Below are 18,991 nucleotides of genomic sequence, written 5' to 3'. Positions count from 1 at the left end.
GGCTAGTTTCCCTTGAGCTTGTAAATTGCTTGTAAATCAAGATCTGATTAGGAAGTAATATATTCATCTGTAACTCCTGCATAAAAGTTATTCAAGTATTGTGACAAAATAAGTGTTGTTTACTTTATACATTTTCTGCAAATTCTAAAGATTTCGTCTAACTTAAAGGCTCTCATGGAATCTCGGGGATTGTGGCTTGCCCACTGAGAGTATAAAGGCTTGCTAAATTAAGTTGATTTGCCTGTGAAAGAAATGCTTCCATTATTCATGTCAGAAGCCTGTCACATCAAATTGAGGGAGTAGAGAAAACCCTTTTTTATCAACATTTAGAACCAAGAAAAACCAACCATTGAGGGCCTGAATTTCAATTGGGGAAAAAGTCAGGCTGAAAGCAGGGTTCAAAAAAAAAAAAAAAAAAAAAAGAAAGAAAAAAAGGGCTGGGTATTTGTCTAATGTTGAAAATCAGTAGAGGAGATTGATTTAACTTTGGCCGAAACTTTTTATATAGACAGACAGAATGAAACTTCTTAAAGCAGCAAGTAGTACATACAATCTTGGTGTCTTTCATGTGTAAACTTGTCAAAAGTAGTTAAGCTAATTCAAATTTAAATCTCCTTGAATTCCTATTCTTGGACACTTAATTTGTTTATTTTAAAGGATTTAGGAATGCATTTCTTGGGGGTTACTTTTCAAACGTCGATGAATGTATTTTGTTTTTCAGGGTTCAAGATGATAGGCTCTGGTGTGTGATTAGAAGTTATATTAATAAGAGAAGGAAGACAGGCTGGTCAAGGACCAGCCCCCCCCCCCCGCCCTTGTTTGTATCAGGTATGTGGGCATTTGTCTCCCTGTGGATGTATTGTATACATGCACACACACGCACGCACACCCACACACACACACACACACACACACACCTAACTTCAAATGAAAAACAGGTCATTAAGAGAATAACAGAACTTGGAACAGTAAGGGGAGGACCATTTCCCAAGACAAAATATCCTCATGCAATTTTAGTTTAGGAGGATTCTCTCGTGTTTGCCAGGATAGTTGACTTTGTTAAATTTTAAGTATTTGAAAGACAATTATAACATAGGAAAAATTATTTATTTATGTGATGAAATCTGATTCTCACTTTTTTTTTGCAATATTTGATTTCTGTTAGCCTATGCATTTCAAGTGGTTGCATGCCCCAGTGAAGTCAATCACAAGAACAAAGTTTCTTACTTTTGTGGAATTAATCCTTACCAGCCCTCCTTTACCTTGAATATGTCTCCACCATTATTATCCAAGTGATACTCTTCTAATAGCAATTTTTATCTGATTTACAAAAAACATCTTTTGGGCTACTGAAAAATGTTGAACATCATTTTCTGTATTTCTTAGATACATTTTTGCAGCTTTTAACCTGAATTTCGCACCAAGAAAATTGCTCCAAGAATAAAAAATAGGGCAGTTTAAACTGTTTGAAGGGATTCCTGCTTCCCGCCACCCCCCTTCTTAAAAAATGAGGCCTGAAATCCTGTTAACGAAGAGGACTGAATCTTTTTCTCTTTTTTTTTTTTTTTTTTTTTTGGTGGGAGGTTCGGCAGCACTTCAATCCTAAATTGAATTTTATGCTTAATTGATATTTGTGTCTAGTGGAAATAAGAGTTGGTTTGTGGTGCTCCCGTACAAAAGTAATTACTTCTCCGATTGACTGCAAATATGTGCAGGTTGTAGATGGGGGGGCAATGAATGAAATAGAGAGGCAATTGTACTGTGGAGGGCTGGAGAAGACAAGGATTAATGGTGAGCAGAATTGTAGTTTGGTGTTCTTTCAGGAACGTTACAATCTCTCTGAGAGTGAATGCAGCTAACGAGGAACCTATGGGGCAGAGGGCTGGAATGGGGTGGAGGCGGGGTGTGTGGGGGGTTGTGAACTGGTAAAAACAGAGAACCATGTCAAAGGAGGAATTGAATGTCTAACTTATGTGTATTTACAAAAGTACAAAACAAACAAAATAACAACAACAACAAAAAAACCTTTCTAATTTGACCTGTGCTTTTTTTAGATCACGAAACCACCAGAGGTCATTGCCTCTGTGCATTGTGCAAAAAAACCAGCCCCTACTGGCTGGCTGTTTCCAACCATCAGAATATAGATTATTGTCTGGTGAAGCAATCGAAATGGGTATGCAACAGGCACTGAGGATGGCCCTAGTGAACTCCTCAAGTTTTACATTGGATTTTCCTCTCAGGAGAGGTTATCGTTTTTTAGGCAATTTGCAAATGCTGAGAGTGTTGGGTTTTTTTAATGAATGCAATTTGAAATATGTAGAATCAGGAAATGATGGCTTGTTAGAACTGGGAGATGTTTAGGAGTTGGATAGAGTTAACCAAGTCTTACAGATGAGAAAACTGGAACCTCGAGGGGAAAAGGAACACAGTTAGCATCAGAACCTTGTTTTTTTCATCCCCAGGTTAATGAAATTCTCACTAGTTTACGCAGGACTAACAGGTGCAGTTTTCCTCCACTTGCCCAAAAATACTGAGATGGACCATATTAAATAGAATTTAAAGACCTCTGCAACTCCTAATTCCAGAGATAGCCATTTACAGCTAAGTGTATTTCTTCTGCATTCCTCTCCCCTAATACAAATATAAGCATCATTATTTTACCTTGGGTTTTTCACATTTTCATGCTTGTTTCATATATATATTTTATATATAATGCATAATATTTTTCTCCTCGTGATCCAGGAGATCTTCCAATGTATATTACTTTTAGTCAATATGATTATAATAATTAATACAGATACATTATCAAAGCACATGGACATTGCAAAAAAAAAAAACCCTGCAAAATCACATGCAACAGAAAATGAAACTCTCTCCACCTTCCCCAACTTTATAACCCTATTCCACTAAATTCCCACTAATAGCTAGTGTATACCCTTCAAGCTCTAATCACAAAGTGCCCACATTTAAAATTTATTATAGATAGGGGATCCCGGGGTGGCTCAGCGGTTTAGCACCTGCCTTTGGCCCAGGGTGTGATCCTGGAGTCCCGGGATCGAGTCCCACATCGGACTCCCTGCATGGAGCCTGCTTCTCTCTCTGCCTGTGTCTCTGCCTCTCTCTCTCTCTCTCTCTGTGTGTCTCTCATGAATAAATAAACTCTTAAAAAATTATTATAGATAGGGATCAGACTTTGCACAGAACTCTGTAATTTTATTTTTTCACTCCATAACATCTTGTGAACTTTTTTTATGTGAGCACAAATAAATCCACCTTACCTTTTTAAGGGTTACATAAAATTGAATTGTATTGATTCTGATGAAATTGAGTATCCTTTTGTTTCTTGAGAGTTGGTTGGTTTATTTTATTTTATTTTATTTTTATTTTTATTTTTTACTTTTTATTTTTTACTTTGTTGGTTTCTGCTGTGAACTCCCTGTTGATGGTTTTTCTGTTGCTGTTATTTCAAAATTGATACATAGAAACTTTCAGCATTGTGTAGCTAGTAACTGTCATAAACATTGCAAATATCTACTCCTGTTTGTCCTTTTTTTGCATATTTGTTTCTGGTGTCTTTTTAATTTCTATACAAAAGTTTTAAGTTTTGACGTACGTAAGCAAAGCTGTTAGGTTTTTCCTTGTTATTTCCTGGCCCTGATGTCAAGCAAAGAAAGACCTTCCAATCCATGATTAAAAACAAAACACAAAAATATCTCTCCTTTCTGGGGTAGCCCTGGTGGCTCAGCGGTTTAGCGCCGCCTTCAGCCCAGGGTCTGATCCTGGAGACCTGGGATCGAGTCCCACATTGGGCTCCCTGCGTGGAGCCTGCTTCTCCCTCTGCCTGTGTCTCTGCCTCTCTCTCTCTCTTTCTCTGTGTCTCTCATGAATAAATAAATAAAATCTTTAAAAAAAATCTCTCCTTTCTTCTGATACTTGCATGGTTTTAAGCCTAGGCAAGGTTCACAGTAATGATGTTAGATCTCATGTTCTCACCACACACACACACACACACACACACACACACACACACAGAGGTAACTGGGAGATGATGGATATGTTAATTAGTTTGATTGTGGTCATCATTTCACAACATATACATCTATCAAAATATCATATCACACATCTTAAATATATGCAACTTTTGTCAAAAAGAACTTTAAAAAATAGCACGGGTATTGAAGTAGGAAAGGCTATGTTTGAGTCATTGCTCTATGAATTTCCAGCTGTGTAAGCTTAGGCAGATCATTTACCTCTCTGTGCCTTGATTTCCCCATCTGTAAAAAGGGCTTAAAAATAGAGTCATTCCAAGGATTAAACAAATTAATGATTGTAGGGCAGCCCCGATGACTCAGCGGTTTAGCACTGCCTTCAGCCCAGGGCCTGATCCTGGAGACCTGGGATCGAGTCCCACATCAGGCTCCCTGCATGCAGCCTGCTTCTCCCTCTGCCTGTGTCTCTAACTCTCTCTCTCTCTCTCTCTGTGTCTCATGAATAAATAAATAAAATCTTTAAAAAAAATTAATGATTGTAAAGAGTCTAGCCCAATGCCTGGTACAGAGTAAGTCCACAGTAAGTTACAGCTATTATACTTATTTAAAATGTCTGTGATAAATCTGTAATTTATTTTGTCTATATTTTGGAAAAAAATGGAATTCTGAGTGGAATTACATTAAGCTCATAGATGATCTCTGGAGTCTAACATCTTTACCAAATTTAGTACCCCATGCAAGATTTAGGTCTTTTTTGTGTACTTCTCTGGGACTTTATCATTTTCTTGGTATGGGTCTCATACTTTTCTTATTATCTCTTTTTTTCCTGGGTATTTCATAATTTTTATTGTTTTTGAGAATGAGAGTAATTTTTATTGATATTGTGAATAAGATTTCTCTTTTTGTTTTTTTTTTTTTTTTTTTTTTTTTTTTTTTTTTTTTTTTTTTTTTTTTTTAAAGATTTTATTTATTTATTCATGAGAGACACACACACAGAGAGAGAGGCTGAGACACAGGCAGAGGGAGAAGCAGGCTCCATGCAAGGAGCCTGATGTGGGACTTGATCCTGGGTCCCCAGGATCACACCCTGGGCCGCAGGCGGCGCCAAACCGCTGCGCCACCGGGGCTGCCCAAGATTTCTCTTTTTGTTACACCTACCAATAGGTTGTTTTTGGTATGATGAAAAGTGACTGTTTTAATGCAAAGCTTATGATTGGCCCCCTTACTGAACCCTTTATTAATTCTAATAGTTTATTTTCTTATTATCATGTGTTCTCCCTTTTAAACATTTATTATTCATTTCCTTTTATTGTCTGATTGCATTAGATAAAAGATTGAGAACAATATGGAGGCAGTGACATCCTTGTCTTGGTTTTGGTTTTAATTTTTATAGAGCACTGACCTTTATCATGCTATTGCCTTGGTTTCTGATACTGTTGTTATTGATAAAGATGTTTCTATTCTTACATTTCCCAGGTTTTATAATCAGGAATGGCTATTGAAATTTATTAAATGTCTTTTTGTCACATAATGGGATGACCTTTTAATTTTTTAAAGATTTTATTTATTTATTTATTTAGAGAGAACATGAGGGTAGTAAGGGGCATGGAGGCAAACAGACTCCCTGCTGAGTGCAGAGGCCCGATGTGAAGTGGGGTTGGATCCCAGGACCCTGAGATCATGACCTGAGCCAAAATCAAGAGTTGGATGCTTAACCAACTGAGCCATCCAGGTGCCCCATGATCTGTTTATTTATTTATTTTTAAAAATCTCATTAACCAGTTAATGCAATGAACTTATTTATGTTAAACTATTCTTACATTCCTAAATTAAAGACCTATTTGGGTATAGTGTATTGTTCTCTTATTGCACTACTGGCTTTGATTATATAAGCATTTACATTTGTGAGATTGGATTCGTATTATCTTTATCAGATTTTGTTTTGTTTTGTTTTGTTTTTAGATTTTATTTATTGATTGATGAGAGACACAGAGACATAGGCAGAGGGAGAAGGAGGCTCCCTGTGGGGAGCCTGATGCAGGACTCAATCAGAGGACCCTGGGATTATGCCCTGAACCAAAGGCAGATGCTAAACCACTGAGCTACCCAGGTGCCACTCTTCATCAGGTTTTGGCACAAGTGTTACAAAATCTTCCAAATTTATTGAATAAACTGTTTTCCACAATCTGGAATAAATTATATAACACAACAATTATCCATTTCCCAAACATTTGAAGAATGCAAGATTTAAAACAATTTTTTGGTGATAGATGTTTGAATTCTTCTGTGATTATTGTTCTACTTTATAGTATTTGTTGCTTAAGTTGATTTTGCTAATTTATGGTTGCCCAGAAAATGGTCCATTTTATCTAGTTTTCAATGGCATAAAATTGTGTGTACTGTTTTCTTTTACCTTGGAAAGTTTCTTCTGCATCCACTTTATCATTTCTTATAGTATATGGTTTTGTTTTGTTATCTAGTCACTTTGTTTTTCTAAAGGAAGTCATTGATTTTACTAATCATATCTTTTATGTCTTTAAAGGAATATATTAGTTTCTGTTGAATTTAAACTGATTTTGTCACCATACTTTGTTCTGGCTTCCCAATTTTTTTTCTAGTTCATTTTTAGTGGAATATGTAGCTTATGTACTTCCAGTGTTTCTTCTTTAACAGTAGAATAGTTTAAGGCTATCAGTTTTCCTCTGAGCCTGATTTTTATTGCATCTTATATATTTTGATCCTTTTCTATGGTCTTCATATTGTCTGTAATTCAGTTTTGATTTCCTCTGAATGGTTAAAAATTCACACTTACTTTTTAATACTAATTTCTTGTGTTACTTTTTAAATTGTGGTCAGGCAATACAGCATGTAAAGCTTTAGAGTTTTTAGCTTCTCTCTGAGGCTGATTAAAGTGTTCTAGGTGTTGTATCTTTTTCAGAAGTGTTCTAAGAATATTTGAGAAAACATTGTCTTCAGGATATAAAATTCTTTTTACATTAATTAAAAATAAGCTTACCCAATGTATAAACATTTATTTATTACATATTTACTTGACATCGTAAAATTCTGAGAGAGGCCTCTTAAAATTTCCCATATGATTATAGGTTTATGAATTAGCTATGTATTTCTAATATCTTCTTTGTAATTTTACCCTTAATTATTATGAAATATCCCTTTATGTCTCATTTATCCTTTTGGCTTTATAGTCAACTTTGTCATTAATATGGCCTCCTGTGTCCATTTTATTTGCTTTTGCCTGGTATATCTTTTCCCATATTTTATTTTTCACTCACTTATTTATTTATTTATTTATTTATTTATTTATTTATTTATTTATTTATTTATTTGATGATGGGAGAGACAGAGGGAGAGTAGAGAGAAACTCTTAAGCAGGTTCTACACACAGTGTGGAGTGTAAGGCAGGGCTTAATCTCACAACCCAGTGATTATGACCCAAGCCAAAATCAAGAGTCAGACACCTAACCCAATGAGCCACTCAGGTGCCCCCTCTTATCTCTTATTTTAACAACTGTCCTTACTATATCAAATTACTTTAGGTATTCCTCTGGTGAACAATTGATAGCTAGATTTTAAAAATTATTTTACTTAGTCTGAGAGTTTTTGTGTTTCAATAAGGAAAATTGGCACATTTGCATCTATTGTAATAACTTCTTTGTTCCCTATTCCTTCTATCTCTTAAAAAATATTTTCAGTTTAGTATGATTTTCTATTGTTTCCTTAATTTTATTTTCTCAATTTTGCTAGAGCAAACAAGTTTCATACTGTCCAGTTTTTTATTCTTTAGTTAATTAAATGTTCTACTTCAAATTTCTGTTCTATCATTTTCCTTTAAATGATTAACAACATACTTGAACCTATATTTCTGCATTAATTAAAAAAGTTAAACGGTAATTTTGTCTCTCCTTCCCACTTCACCCGACAAGATGAAAAAATTATTATACTTTTACTTTATTTCTTATTCCCTCTCTGTGGTATTGGATTAATCTGGAAAATGAGCTCTGGATTAGTATTGTACTTTCCCCTTATGTTATAACTCTATTTCAAGAAATACATTTTTTCTTTTTTTTAAGATTTTATTTATTTATTCATAGAGACACAGCTAGAGAGAGAGGCAGAGACGCAGGCAGAGGGAGAAGCAGGCACCATGCAAGGAGCCCGATATGGGACTCGATCCCGGGTCTCCAGGATCACACCCTGGGCTGCAGGCGGCGCTAAACCGCTGCGCCACCGGGGCTGCCCAAGAAATATATTTTTAAAGGATTTTATTTACTTATTCATGAGAGACACAGAGAGAAAGAGAGGCAGAGACACAGGCAGAGGGAGAAGCAGGCTCCATGCAGGGAGCCTGGCGTGGGATTCGATCCTAGGTCTCCAGGATCACGCCCTGGGCTGAAGGCGGCGCTAAACCGCTGAGCCATCTGGGCTGCCGTCAAGAAATACTTTTTAACAGAGGCATTACACTTCCTGGTCACATGATTAAGAGTGATTTGTGTTTTAAGTTTACTGGTTTATTTGCTTATCACTATTTTTATTTTGTCTTTTGCTTTGAGGTATTTACTTATATTTGAGATCATATTAGCCAGACTTAATAGCTAGAGTGCATCTGTTGAGTAAATTTTTTTCAAAGATTTATAGAGACAGTGTGCACCTGCAAGCTGTGGGTAGCAGGCAAGGGATGGAAGGAGAGGAAGAGAGAGAATCTAAGCAGATTCCCCGCTGAGCATGGAGCCCACCCTGGGGCTCGATCCCCTGACACTGAGATCAACCCCTGAGCAGAAACCAAGTCAGATGTTTAGCTGACTGAGTCACCTAGGCACCCCTGTGAGTGAATTTTTGACCTATTGCTGGGAACTTGGGTAAACCTTTTTATTATATTCACTTCATCTGTGTTAGAAACATTTTAAAATAAATTATAGACCTAATGCTGCTTCACCTGTACATAATTTCTATATGTTTTTTTTTTAAACAAAAAGGACATTTGTTTTCTGCACAAGTGCAGTGCCATTAGAGTTTTTGTTGTTATGACTAATGCTACTGTGAACATTTGTGTATGAGTTTTGTGTGTGTGTGTGTGTGTGTACGAGTTTTTGTGTGAACATATGTTTGAATTCTCTTGGGTAGATACCTAGGAATAGAATTGCTGGGTTTTATGGTACCTCTATGTTTAACCCTTCTAAGAACTACCAAAATGTTTTCCAAAGTTGCTGTACCATATTACATGCCACCACCAGTGTATGAATATTTGCATTTTTCCACATCCTCTATAACACTTGTAATTGTTGTCTTTTTAAAAAGATTTTATTATTTATTTGACAGAGAGAGAGTACAAGCAAGGAGAGGAGGAGAGGGAGGGCCCTGGGATCACCACCTGAGCTGAAGGCAGGCGCTTAACTGACTGAGCCACCCAGGCTCCCCTTAATTGTTGTCTTTTTGATTATAGCCATTCTAGTGAATGTGAAGTGGTATCTCATTGTGGTTTCAATTTCCATTTCCCTGATGACTAATGGTGTTGAGTGTCTTTTCATGTGCCTGTTGTTCATTTGTTTATCTTCTCTGGAGAAATATTTATTCAGATTCTTTGTCCATTATAAAAATTGGGTTATTTGTATTTTTATTACTGAGCTGTAATATTTTAATAAATACTAAATCTAAGTATTTCTGTTTTATTAACAGATTAACAATTAACAAAATATTTCGATTTTGAGAAGGCCTACTTTATTTTTTCTTTTCTTACAGTATTGATGTCCAATGTAAGGAATCATTGCCTAATCCAAGGTCATGAAGATTTATATCTGTTTTCTTTGAAGAATTTTGCAGTTTTAGTTCTTCCATTGTGATCTTTCATCCATTTTTAAAAGATTATTTGTTTATTTGGGGGGGGGGTGAGAGAAAGAGAGCATGTGCACGCAGGTGGGGTGAGGGGCAGAGGGGCAGAGACAGAGGGAGAAGCAGACTCCCCACTGAGAAGGGAGCCAAATGTAGAGCTCAAACCCAGAACCCTGGGATCATGACCTGAGCTGAAGTCAGATGCCCAACCAACCACCCAGGTGCCCCAGTCTTTCATCCATTTGAGTACTTTCTGTATATGGTGTTAGGTAGGGATTCAACTTCATTCTTTTGCATGTGGATATCTAGTTGTCACAGCAATCTTTGTTGAAAAACAGTTCTTTTTCCTTTGATTGTCTTGCCACCCTTGTCAAAAAATCAATTGACCATGGACATAAGGGTTTATTTCTGGACTCTCAATTCCATTGATCCCCATATGTATCCTATGCCAGTACTATTCAGTGTTAACTCCTCTAGTTTTCTGAAATTGGAAAGTGTGAGTTCTTCAACTTTGTTCTTTTTAAAGATTATTGTAGCTATTCTGAATTCCTTCTATTTCCATATGAATTTTAGGATCAGATTTAGATTCTCTGCAAAAAAAGCCAGTGGGGATTTTTGGTGGAGACTGTGTTGAATTTGCAGATCAATATGAGGAGTATTGTCAGCTCAATAATATTAAATTTCCCAATCCATGAACAGGGGATGTCTTTTTATTCATTTAGGTCTCCTTTGATTTCATTCAATGATTTCTAATGGACATGTCTTGCACTTCTTTTGTTAAATGTCTAACTATTTTTTGATGTTATTATAAATGGAATTGTTTTCTTAATTTTATTTTTGGATTGTTCATTGCAAGTATATAGAAATTCAATTAATGTTTGTATGTTGATTTGTATCATACAAGATTTCTAAACTCATTATTAGCTCTAGTAGCTTTTTGGTGGATTCTTCATGGCTTTTTCTATGCGAGATCATGTTATCTGCCAATAGAGGTGGTCTTAACTCTCCCTTCCCAGTCTGGATGCCTTTTATATCCTTTTCTGGTCTAATTGCCTCCGCTAGAATTTTACTAGAAGATTGAATAGAACTGGTGAGAGCAGACCACCTTGCCCTGTGTTGTGATCTTAGGGAGAAGGAATTCAGTCCTTCACCATTAAGTATGATGTTAGCTGTGGGTATTTCCCCTTCATTTAACGGAAAATTCTTTTTCTCCACTTTACATATGCAAGTACAGACCACTAAGTTTGAGAAACACTTGTAACTTTGTGACTCTATGCTTGCTCATGATAAGATTGCAAGCAGCGCAGAGAAGGACAAAGCACAAGACTTGAGATGTTAAGCATCCCTGTGATGCTTTCCTCACATCACTCACACATGTAGAAAATGGGTCCAAAAAAAAGGTTTTTTTTAAGCATTCACTCTCTAAGGCAATAAAAGTGTCATTCTTTCCCCTAACCTTGCCATTAAAGAGTTCCACGATTTTTATGGCCATCCCACAGAAGAACAAATTTCCAAATTTGAGAAAAAGGAGGAGAAAACAATTGTTTGTCTCATATATTTTTTCACCTCTGTGAGGTCTTCCAAAATGGCTTTAAAAAATCCCACCCTCTTTTGAAAGTGCTAACCCCCACTTTAGAACAGCATATAGTGAAACTATATCACCTATTCCAACCCATGAGACATATATTAAAAGAAAAAAATTAAAGCACTATCTCTTGCAAACCCCAACAAGTCATACTAAATATTCAGTGCAGGCAAACAACTCCCAGAAAAAACCAAGAGACTTTCATTTTCCTTGAAGGGTTTACATCCTTGAAAGCCATTTTGCTTCTTAAGCCTGGTGTCCTAGCAGACTAGCCATGAGCTTGTAGGTGGAACAGTTTCTGGTGCCTCCCTCTGGTCTTTCTTTTCTTGTATTTCTAAAGCCTATCTTCCTTCATCTGATTTTTTTCCTTAACTATAAAATTGTTGTTCTCTTTGTCCAAGAAAGCAAATACCAGTCTCATTATTCTGCAGTTTCCCCCTTTATAAAAGGAGATCAAGGCCAGTCATCATTCAACTCAAGACAATTGCTGCTGTGAGGAAATGTAAGGACCAGGCTTCCCAGAGCCTCCAAATCTCTAAGAGAAGTGAGAATACATCTTTTTACTGGTTATTTGTCCATTTAAAAATTTTGACAAATTTTAATTTTTCAATCTGCCAGAGGCCATGTATAATCTCTAGTCCAGGTCCAAGTGGAAAAGGCTCAATTATCTTTTAAAGTGAATTTAAAAGTAAGTTAAAAATTCTATATTTACTCATATATTTTCCATTTCAAGTATCCTTCATTCCTTTGTGTACATCCAGATTTCCATCTGGTAACATTTTCTTTCTGCCTAAAAGACTTCCTTTAACATTTCCTGTATTCCAGTTCTGCTGGTAATGAATTCCTTCAGCTTTTGGATACATGAAAAAAGTCTTTATTTTAAAACGATTTTATTTTGAACAATTTCAGACATATAGAGAAGTAGAGTGAATAGCTCAATGAACACTCATATACCACCATCTAGATTTAACAGTTGTAATAATTTCAGTATAGTTGCTTAATCTATTTTTGAAATATTTCAAAATAAATTACATACATCATATTTCACCCCTGCATATTTTTACACGCATCACTAACAAAAAGGACATTTTTTCCCCTGCCATTATCACATCTAACAAAATTAACAATAATTCCCTAATATCCTTTAACGTCTAGGGTGCATATAAATTTCCCTGATTGTACCAAAAATGAGTTTTTATAGCTGGTTTATTCAAACCAGATTCCAATCAAGGGTCATTTGGTGGTTATAGCTTTTAAGTCTCTTTTAATCTAGAACATTCCTGCTGTCTCTCCACCCTTCTCCCCCCATGTGTGATATTGTGATTTATAATAAGGAATATATAGTTGGTCTTCGTCTCTGTTTCTGGCACAGCGCTCCTAAAAACCCTTGGGATTTCCAAAGCAAGAGCAAAAAGGTGTCTTTTGTTATGTTAATAAGGTGACTTTTGGAAAGCACCTAAGGATGGAGACCGGTTGTCATGGGAACCAACCACGTGATTAGAGAGTCGGAACTTTCATTCCCACCCCCCACACCTCCAGGGAGGGGAGAGAGGCTGGAAGTTGGATCAGTCACCAATGGCCAATGATTTAATCAATCTTGCCTATGTAATGAAGCCTCCATAAAAACTCACAAGGACTGGATTTGGAGAACTTCCAGGTTGTTGGAGATCTGAGGAGAGTGGCATGCCTGGAGAGGGCATGGAAACTCTGTGCCCTTTCCCCAGACCTTGCCCTATGCATTTCTTCTATCCAGCTATTCCTGAGTTATATCCTTTTGTAATAACCTAGTGACCTAGTAAGTAATATGTTTCTCTAAATTCTGAGAGCTGCTCTGGGAAATTGATCAAACCCAAGATGGGGGTCATGGGAACATTTGATTGATATAGTCAGTTGGTCAAGTACTGGTAACAACTGTAGGGATGGGGATGGTCTTGTAGGACTGAACCCTTAACCTGTGATATCTGATCCTATTTCTGGGTAAATAGTGTCAGAATTGAGTTTAATATAGCACACCCAGTGGTGTTTGGAGAGTTGCTTATAGGATGTGTGGGTGAACCTCCCATCCCACATATGCATTTAGTGAGCAGAACACAAAAGATCATACATAACATTGATTTCTTTCAGATACCAAGTCAGCTGCCCTGTGGAATGCCCCACTTTCTGAGTTTTTCTCATTGTTTCCTCATGGTGTTGTTTAACTTGTTATTTTTTTTTAAAGATTTTATTTATTTATTTGAGAGAGAGAGAGTGAGTGAGGACAAGTTGGAGGAGAGGCAGCAGGGAAAGGGAGAGGGAGAGAATCCCAAGCAGACTCCCTGATGAGTATGGAGCCTGATGTGGAACTCGATCCCGTAATCCTGAGATCATGACTTGAGCTAAAATCAAGAGTTGGACACCCAACTGACTGAGCCACCTAGGCACCCCTAACTTGTTATTTTATCCCCTGTATTTCATAAAAAACTATATTAGAACTAAGGGCTTGATCTGGTTCTGGTTAAATATTTTTCTGCATGAATAATTCAGAGGTTATGGTGTACACATCAAGGGGCACATAGTAAATGGCTCATAAGTACCACTATCAATGATAACAAGATTCAACAGTGGATTTAGGTGGTGACAGACTAATTATTCCATTGTAACATTTTCTTCCTAGTGATTAACACAATCAGTGGAGTGATACTTTGGCATCATGGGAATATCCAGTTTTCCATCAGTAATTTACCCCAGTGGTTTATAAATCCATTGATTTTGGCTTGAATCTATTATTTCATTATGGCCAGGAAAATGGTGATATTTTTATTTCTATCATTCCTTCTTCAGTTATTAGTTGACAGTCTTCTGGAAGAATTTTTCCTCATTGACTGTGTTTGTTAGGGTTTTTTTTTTTTTAATGCTCATTTTTATTAGAAAGGGTCTAAATTGCTCAGTATTGTTGACCTCAGGAGACCCAGGTGGGGGTAAGCTGACAGGTGGTTAGTGGACAAAAGTGAGTCTTTCTCTCACTCAAAAGTGAGTCCGGTTGTAACTAGATTACTCTGAGTACAGAGGGGGAAGATTGAGAGCCTTATAGACAGCATCCTTGATCTGCCTTGATCTTCCCATTGGAGGCCTCCTGTCAGAAAGGTAGATGCCAACTCTGAAGCTTTCCACTGTGCTTAAAGGTGACCAGCTGGTGTTTTATTTCTTCCCATGCACAGAGAAGTACAACTACTTCTTTTCATTTGCCCACTATGGCTTGATTTGTTTAGGCACTATGTAAAGTGCTTTGTGTTCACTGACTCAACGAACAGTCACAACAACACTTTGAGGTAACTATTATTTCCACTTTAGAGATGATGTAATTGGCGCTCTGATGGTTTAATTAACTTGCCTAGGATCATATAGCCAATAAATAGAACTGGGACTCAAACCCATGTCTGTAAGACTCCAAAGTCTATGCTCTTAATTAATTGACTCTGTAAGATTTGGGGGAAGGAAAAGACCATGACAGAAGAACCAAACCTATACTTGTTTCTTTTTTAAAAAATATATTATTAAAGTGTAGTTGACATAGAATGTTATATTGATTTCAGATGCACGCTTGTTTCTTTTGAGGGAAGTTCACTGGCTTGTAGTTTCTTACTTGGGAAAGAACATGGAACAGTGAAGGGAGCCAGCAATTGGATCCTAGTTATTTTTGTTAAGACATTTAGTTGTGAGAGCAAACTACATTAGAATGGACATCAGAATCCATGGAACAGTTTGACCAACTCACCCACAGCAATAACTTGATTCAGAGAATTGAGTGCAAATGAGATTCTCTGTCATTAATTAAAGCAGTATATGGCCAGACTCATCCTCTCTTGATGAGAGTGAGAGCCACTCTCTCTTCCTGACAGAAATCATGGCTGTTAAGAGTGTGCTAGACAATTACATCTTCTGATTTTCACTGATTTTCTCCTTACTTCTGACTTTAAAAGTTTTCAGGAAGGACTCTGATAGATTCAGCTTGCTATAAGTGTACAACCATGTTAGATTGTAGTGACTTCCATGGGAACTATTTAGACTAAGGGGAGGAGTGATTCTCTAAATCCAAGGTGGGGGTTACTGGTCCTAGCAGGGAAGGTACTATTTATTTTTTTTTTTTATTTTTATTTATTTTTTTATTTTTTTAAGGTACTATTTAAAAATAAATAGTAGCTGAGGTCAAGGGGGGAAAAAGCCAGCCTTCTTGGGCAAAGAGATGACAAAAAAAAAAAAAACCTCCTTTCTTTAAGACTTTGCATCAAGTGACTGGGGAAGGGGAAGGAATGAGTGTTGTGTCGAGAAACTAGAAGCCAAAGGGCACCTGGACGGCTCAGTCAGTTGAGTGTCCAACCCTTGATTTCTTCTTATGTCATGATCTCAGGGTCGTGGATTTGAGCCGCATGTCAGGCTCTACACTCAGTGGGGAGTCTGCTTGGAATTCTCCCTCTCCCTCCTATTCCCTAACTGACTCGCATGCATGTGCATGTGTGTATGCACACACACATGCTCTCTCTCTCTCTCTCAATATAAAAAAAAAACTAGAGGTCAAGCCATACCTTCACTCATGGGACCTGAGAGTTTATTTCATTTTCCCAATAGTCTCAGTTTGGTAAGTGAAGTCATCATTATCTCCATGTAATAAAGCCTTCCCAGTCTTCTTGGGCAACGAGATGACAGTGGAGACTTCAGCTTTTTTGTGTTTTTAAGACTTCTTCAGTTTTTAAGTGACTTGCAACCATCCGGTGGGACAGGTGGGATTTGAATGTGACTCTGTGTAAACTATGTGCTTAATTGTATCCCTAAAGTATGTTCTGAATGAATCAGTGAGTTTCTGGCCTCGGGAAAGTCATCTCTGCCCTAAATGAGACTTTACTTCCTATTTGTGTGCTTTTTAGTAAGGAGTGTGAAGTATGAGATGCAGACCTTTATTTTCTTTTAAGAGTACTGTGGTGACCACAAAAGACACCTCTCAGATCTCTGACTTCAAGGAGCCTGATTGAATGATGATCTCAGTCGCTAAACTCTGTAATCCTCCACTGCTTTGCATGAGACCAATTTTCCCATGAGCTACTCCCAACCAATGAGTGAATTCACCAAGGATACTAAAGCAGACCCACTTTTGGGAGATACAGAACTCCTCTAAAGGGTGACTTTGGCTCCAGAACTTTCTGTTGGTCTTGTTGGAATTTTATTAGAAAATTAGTGTAAGACTTTTCATACTCAACCTTCCTTCCTTCCCTCTACAGTGTTAGATAGGTATTACTGTCTGACAGCTCTTGAGCCTCTTCTGGCTCTCTCCATACACATAGTGTATTTTCCCTTGTATATATTTTCTTCAATAAATCCCTCTTGGTATCTTCTCCTTCTTGGTGGACCCAGACTAACAAATACCTATTTCCTGTTGCATTGAGACTTCTCCAAGTAAATAATATCTGGAAAAAGCCAATTAAATAAATGGATAATGCAAAAGATAGACTGCCAGAATGGAACTGTTGAAGAAAGACAAATGGCCAGTTTATTGTATACTTTGAATAACAATTTTTTTCAGGTGATGGTGCAATTATAATTTGGTTATGGGTACTAAATTAATATGCATGTTAGCAACTCCCAAAAAATAGTTTCATTAAAACACTTATTTGAAAATTGGAACAAATATAATACCTTTGGGTTCGCACAAATCAGAAGAAACATGAATGCCTCTTGGTTGGCACCAATTCTGGAAAGATTAAAGATGAACAAAGGCCAGAACTTTCTAAGTAAGGATATAGAGAATTATTTTTCATGGTTAAAAGAGTTCCACAATAAAAGACACTTTTCTCTCTTCTGGGTTAAAGAAAGTAACTGTGTGTTTAGACTTTAAGACTGGATTCTATGTATTATTACAACTTCTAGGCAGCTGTAAGGTGAGGGTTTGGAAAGAAGAAGAGGGAAAGGGGAAGGAAAATGTAATATAAATGTCTGATGATGCATTTGGAAAGGATCTGAACATCAAATACTCTACCTACATGAATTGGTAACATTCAGATTTTAAAAGCTTATTATAAAATCACCTTAAATTTCTCAGTAGCCACATGTAACAAAGATATACTTGTTCCCAGATACTTAACATTTTAAATATTCATAGAAAATGAAATCATGAAATGTTAATTGAGTGCCCTACTGTGTGCATAGGAGTTTGCAAGGAAGCAGGAATATTGCAGAGAACAAGATAGATACAGAAAGATGTTTGTGTGACATTCTTTACTTGTCCATGGCCCTCCTGTGCTATCTCTGTACTTAAGAAAAATGGAAGTTCGCAGTAGAAATGTTCAATTAACTGTTAAACACCTTCGCCAATTAAGATATCATTTCCAAATCTGATGGATGAGTTCAAAATATCCAATTCATTCTAATCATCAGGCGGAAGAACAGTCCTACCCTCAAGGAGAAAAGAGCAGATAAACATGTAAATGAACTCACAAATCTTTTAGAAGTACTCTGCCTGGAATGACCGAATATTAATTTACAAAGTTTCCATCTGTTAAGTGATGAGCTGAATTATAGTGAGCAATGCGACATTCAATGATAATATAGTTATATTTTATTTTGTAGCACATTTAATAAATACTAGATTATAAGTGTAAAACACTGAGGGCATAGCTAGAATAAGAAAAACTCTGTTGAATGTCCATCCAAGGACTAAGTCCTATAGCTAGCATAAGCCTTTGCAAGAACCACAATTGCTCATCCAAGTCTTTTTTTCTATGTGGTGTTTGCTTTTCTTCCCTTATAGTGTCTCTATTCATATGCAGAGTATAATCTTAGAACTTAAGTTATAAATTACCAATGCCAGAAAAAGCTTTCCCTGACACTTAACCCTTGCGGATGACAATAAGGACTACACCGTGAGGACTTCCAACTACAGGGAGCATAAATGACCGAGAGTCCCAGCTGCCATGCTATGGAATCCATCTCCAGGTTTGCATCCAAGCCATGTTTTCCTGGGGTGCTCCCAGTGAACGATTCAAACATTAGGATGACTAAGGTAGACTTGCTCCTGGGACACGTGGCTCTTCTTAGTGACTTTGGTTTAAGGAGTCCCCACAATAGCTTTGTGACTTCCCTTAGGCTGCACGGCAGTCTAGGGTGCTACCAACCCAATCTTTTCTCCCTCTTTTCTTCATTCACGTCAGACTTGTATCATGGTCTGATGACTGTCCCTGTGTTTATCTGGCTTCCTCCCTGTATTCTCTCATGTAAGCATTCCCTTTAATATAATCCTTGCTCCCTTAATCCTGTCTTGGCCTCAGCTTTTCAGAAGGCTTGAACTAATGCAACCCTCCCTTCTCTGAGGTACCTCTACAATTGTCCTTATTTTAGTCTTGAGTGGACACTTATTTATTGTTTTCACATCTGTCTTCCATATTCTATTGTAACCTCCTTGAAGGTAGGGTTTATTATGTCTCATTTATGATTTTTATTCTTGGTGTTTAGCATGCTTTAGGTACATTATCAATATTTGTCAGGTGAATGGTGGATGAACGTATGAAGACAGAAGAGTTGTGAGGAGCCACTCAGAAAAATG

At 37.0% G+C, this 18,991-nt stretch overlaps 1 long non-coding RNA gene across 4 annotated transcripts in view; it reads left to right on the top strand.

Annotated features, from left to right (window-relative positions):
• Positions 1-18,991, top strand: part of LOC144308471 (uncharacterized) — a 349,376-nt gene that overhangs the window by 165,694 nt on the left and 164,691 nt on the right. For all 4 annotated transcript variants that reach the window (XR_013374941.1, XR_013374939.1, XR_013374940.1 and 1 more), the window contains exon 3: positions 722-828. This is a non-coding gene — a long non-coding RNA (uncharacterized LOC144308471). The remainder of the gene's footprint in view (positions 1-721; positions 829-18,991) is intronic.

Source organism: Canis aureus, chromosome X, assembly GCF_053574225.1.
Source record: "Canis aureus isolate CA01 chromosome X, VMU_Caureus_v.1.0, whole genome shotgun sequence".
Taxonomy (NCBI): domain Eukaryota; kingdom Metazoa; phylum Chordata; class Mammalia; order Carnivora; family Canidae; genus Canis; species Canis aureus.
Note: the sequence above shows the minus strand (reverse complement) of the source record. Positions and strands in the feature narration are given on the sequence as shown.